The sequence below is a fragment of the Panicum virgatum genome, chromosome 8K (genome assembly GCF_016808335.1).
Source record: "Panicum virgatum strain AP13 chromosome 8K, P.virgatum_v5, whole genome shotgun sequence".
NCBI classification, from domain to species: Eukaryota; Viridiplantae; Streptophyta; class Magnoliopsida; order Poales; family Poaceae; genus Panicum; species Panicum virgatum.
In genome coordinates, this window is record NC_053143.1 from 27949073 (window position 1) to 27954212 (window position 5140).

The window sequence follows — 5140 nt, forward strand, 5'->3', positions numbered from 1 at the left end:
TTCACTGAAACACTAACTACCATAGAAGATCTTGAATACTTACTTAAGAAAGGAATCATCCGTCGAGGTACAAGGCCAGAGAAGAGCGCCGACAAGTCGGCGCCCCTCCGAATTACCCCTCACTCTCTCCCTATTTCTAAGCATTATGGAGGTAGGGCTTCGCCTTGGAGTGGAGCTCTTTGCTTCTCTTGTTGTGTGTTGTGTGGGGGGCTCTCCTCCTCCTCCCTATATAGCCTTTCCAGGGGCGGATCTGTGGTTGCATTCACGAGGTGGTACTATCCCATGTGAAACAGGTGTAGGGAAGCGGTGGAAGTTTCCTGGAGAAAGTTGGGCCTGATCGGGCCCAGTAGGGGGTCGGCCAAACCAGGGGTTCGACCACACGCCATTCTGAGGCCTTTGGAGCTCATCTTCGGTTGGTGCATTCCTCGTGGGCTCCATGTAGGATTTTGGGTGCACGTCTAAAGATAAGTTGGTTTAGCATGTCATTTGGGCCCTCTTTATAAGTTTGACGCCAGATACTATCTTCTCTGCATTCTTGTGACGTCTTCTGCGTGTTTCCTCTTACTTCAGACTTGTGTACCTGCAATCAACAATTCACCAACACTTGTGGAATTCGTTAGTATTAACTCCTACCACTACTGTTGGTGTTCATTCTTTAAGTATTTATGCAAGTGTTAACGATATTTATTTTGCACTTAACAACCATCAACAACACCCCACACTTAGCGTTTGCTCGTCCTCGAGTGAAGGAGAAAGAACTAAGGTGGATGCCACTCCTTGAATGTAACCTGCATACAAGTTATTTCAAGCTTTCTCCAGTCCTGCGAACTTTGGAGTGGCTACCATACTTTCTTGGATAAATGTAGAATGGAACAATAAAGACTTCAGGTTCCTAGCTCTTCCTGGTTAGAAACTTGGTTTTTTTTATATTTTGAAACAAAAGAACAGTCTTGCTCCTCAAATTAACCTCTCAAATCATTCTTTTTGTTTCAGATCCTCACCAAGGCAAAGTTGTTGCCTTCTTTTCTCCTATCTTCTAATTAGGCTTATGTGAAGCTCAGTGTAGGAGTAAAGAGGCATCCTTAATTTTCTTATGTTGCTACGCGCCCCGCTCCGAAACAAAGAAAAAGTTAAGTAAAAAATAAGATCCAAACAGAAACGAGTCATATAATCCGATCAAGATGTGCAAGTATGTGTAATATTTTTTTTGTGAAGGGTGGATGACCTCCTTTGCATGATCCTTCTCTCTTCTTTATTTTCCTTGGATGTGGACTCTCCCTTTTTTTTGCATGCCTTGAGAGCATGTGGCAAATCTTCTTTGCGTATTCATCTTTCTTTTCTTTTTTTCTTTTTTTTGACGTATCTTTTGAGCGTGTGGCATACCTTCTTTAAGTATGCATGTTCTATTTCTCTATTTTTTTGCATAACCCGCATCCTTGATGGTCACATTAGAGATAAAGAGTCATGGTATCAATGGCATATTGGAGTAGTAGGCTCAAATGACCTCACAAAAAATTATTTATACCGTTGTTACGCTGTCACAATGCCGAGATCACTGGCTTCCAATCTGATCCCTATCAGTGTTGCAGAGGATTGGTTCAGGTTGTTCCGCCCAGCCAACTACTACTTGAAACACTCAATCTGATTGGCAATACACGGAACAATCAGTGAATGCACCTTGAACCAGCAATTCAATTAATTACTACAAACATTGGCGATTCACAAGAAAACCGTGGAAAATCAACAGAACTGCCTCTGATGCTGATGAATATCCCCTAAAGTGAGAAGACCATCCCAAGTTGCAAGCGAGTCCGTGGCAAGCACATGGCGACACAATAGAGGTATACACCCACCTAACAGCTAATTCACCGAGCACATTGTGAGTAAGAGAGACTCACACTCACCTGATGTGCGAATCAGAGATTCAACACGGTAGCGGGAGGCTGGCGACGGGGCGACTTCCATGGCGTGTGCGTTCGAGGGCAACGCTGAATCCTGGGCTGACAGCGGCAGCGGGAGGGGGAGGACACGAGGGGAGCGCATCGTCGTGGAGGCGCCGGATAGGGGGTGTCGCCGTCCGCTTCGAGGGCGCCGGCTAGTTGGAGTTGGAGGAGGCGTCGGCGAGCACGGTAGATAGCGAGGACGTCGGCGGGGAGGCACGACGGGGATGCCAGAGCGGGGAGCCACGTCCCCACCGTTGGTGGCGCGGGCAGGGGAGGCTGGAGGCGGCCGGAGCTCGAGCCAGGGGGAGGTCTCCGCCGACAGCCGAATCGATCCGCGAGTCGCAGATCGTCGCATCAGAAGGTCCGCGCATTCGCTCTGCCGACTCGATCCGCCTGTCCACCCGTAGGACAGGGGGAGGAGCAGGGTTTACCTTTTGGGTTTACCTTTTCGCCGAAATTTCGGTGAAAATTTTGTTTTCGCGAGTAGCCGGGAAGTGAAATTTCGGTACTTTTTGCTATTTTTCGTTTTGAAATTTAAAAATTTAAAAATATTTATAAAAAATTCGGAAAAAATATGATAAAAAACTAGGTGTTCTTCTAAGCAAATATGACTAGAACACACTCAAATCTAAAATCATTTACTAGGCTAAACTTACATTTTAGTTGAAAAACAAGGTTATTTGTAGTCTAATGAGGTAGAATTTGAGTTGGCATGAGAGTTAACGAAGTAGGAAAGCACACCTTTTAGAATGCTTTAACAATTCTCTATACAAATTGAATCCAAAAAAAAATTTCAAACACTGTCACATGAATTGATAACCAATTCAAATCATGTTTGTCCCGGATTTAAAACAACTTTCAATTAGATCAACCAATATCTCTGAAATTTTATAGGCATATCCACAATAACAAGAATAATAAAAGTCTAGTTGAGACCTAATAGAGAAAATGGAAGTTGTCACATGAAATGACAAGACTTTTAATTGGTAGTTTTTGAAATAATTAAATAACTTTCAAACCATTGCTCAAATGAAAAAGTTCCTGAAACAAAAGTTGTAGATCTCGAAAAAATGAACAAAGTTGGTATTCAAAAGTTTTTCATTTGACCTCGGGAACAGTAGGAAAATCACAACTGACATCATTTCCGGTCAGAAATCACCGAAAGTTCGGTCGGAATTCACCGAAATTTCGTTTTTTGAATTTGAATTCTCTTTCCGTTCGGAATTAGCGAATTTCGGCGAAATTTCGGCCGAAATTTCGTTTCCGGCAGTTGGCGGGATTCGATAAAAAAACGAAAAGGTGAACCCTGGGGAGGAGTAAGGGGTCTCTGCCTCTCCGGCGGCTCGATATTCACTCGCAAATCGAGCGCTGGCGGTGTGGAGGCGGTGATTGCGGGAGAGATGGGAGATGGATGTTGTGGGTAAACAGGCGGGTAGACAAATAGACTTGTTGAAAAAAAAAGGACACGGCTAATTTTCGGCCGGCCGTAAATCAGACTGGCCGTACGGCCGTTCGGACAGTGAGTGTTGCATATATGTGAGGGACAATGACAGAATCAACAGCGCATGCATGCACATAATTTTGAAGATAAAAAATGCTATAGTTTCAACACCGAGTATCGAAATCAAAATCCGATTGCACAATTGTATTCGTTTCAATAAAAGCTTCAAAACAAGATCTCACACCACTATGTTTTAACGATATAATTTTTTTGAGAGAAAATACTTTTTCGCATATTCTAATTTGCTTATGATGTTTGAAAAAATGCTCATGGGTTTACATAATGTTGCTTTTGCATGCCCGAGTTCAGTTAAGTGGATATTGGTGTTCATATTGTGAAGATATACTGCTTAGTGTCAATAGTGGATAATGGTAAACAATTTTGTTAGGTAGGTGAATATTGATCGCATGATCAATAATAGGCAATTTTAGCAGATCGATTGAGTATTTTGACTAATTGATTTTGGTATTTTTTCACAGTACATAAAAAGCAACTTATGTGTTTTGAAAAGTATCGTCGAAATATATTCAAGTGGGGTCTTGTTTTGAAGATCTCCTCAAAAGAGATACAGTTGCGCAATCAGAATTTGAATTTGATGTATTGTTTAAGAACTACAATTTTTTAAAGTTTTGAGGTCAATTGCATGTGTCATCCCTGCACGGTGGAGGGTTAACTTAGACTGCTGTGCAGTAGTGTAAATGTGATTTCGTTGGGATAGCTCACGGACATGGCCCCTGATAAATATTGCGTGTTCGATCGAAGATGGACAGCAAATTTTGGACGCCGTGCAGTCGAGCAAATTTACGGCCGGCCGCAACAAAATCTTTACCTTGAAAAAAATAGTCAGAACTGGCAGAATCTTTTTGGCAGTGCCAATTTTTTCGGTCTGCCGCCCTCCTGTCAAACTTCTAGAACTGACCGATGGGCCACCCGTGAGGGGTAAGATGAGCCTAATTTTGGTGCAAAAAATTTTCATTTTTTTTGTCCTTTAGCTTTAAATTAAAAAATAATATCATTGCTTGATGAAAGAAAAAAACTAAATATTAGCACATACATCTCCACTATCTCAGCTAGTCTATAAAAATTAACAACATCTGGAGCTAGGGACGAAAACGGATCGGATACGGACGGATATCACTGATATCGTATTTGTTTTCATATTTGTGTTGGAATACAGAGCTGGATACCGATAGTGTTAATATTTGTCGGATAAAATTGTAATGGATATTAACATCATAAAAATGTAACTTTTGAGCATTCGAATACAGATCGATTACGGATACTGAATAGTCGGAATCGGATACAAGCGGATAAAAATCCTTTTCAGACCTGATCGAATTCGAATACAGTCGGAAAATATCCGTACCATTTACATCCCTATCTGGAGCTCACATCTCTCGGTTCTCGGCTCGGGGCCCTCTAGCTTTAGGTGGCATGCTCGCTCGAGCTCGGCTCAGTCCTCCGGGGGTGCTCGGGGTCTCCTGCATGACCCCGAGCCAGCCCATCGCACAAGTGCGGGGGTGGGCTGTTGGAGCGCAGGGGGAGCTGGGCCAGGAGGAGAGCGGGGAAGCTAGGACCGAGGGAGTACCCGGAGTTGGGTTGTCCCTCCATGACTAGAAGAAATTATATTGCTTCATTGGAACAAATTGTTTCAACAAAAATGTTCCGCGGAACAAAAATATTCCGCCGGAACAAA

General features: G+C 43.0%; 1 long non-coding RNA gene across 1 annotated transcript; it reads right to left on the minus strand.

Moving 5' to 3' along the window:
* Positions 1-2358, minus strand: LOC120644335. Its single transcript, XR_005663633.1, has 2 exons — positions 1905-2358; positions 1-1641 (listed from the first exon to the last, which is right to left on the minus strand). It is a non-coding gene; the product is annotated as an uncharacterized LOC120644335 (long non-coding RNA).
* Between the last annotated feature and the right edge of the window lie 2782 nt (positions 2359-5140).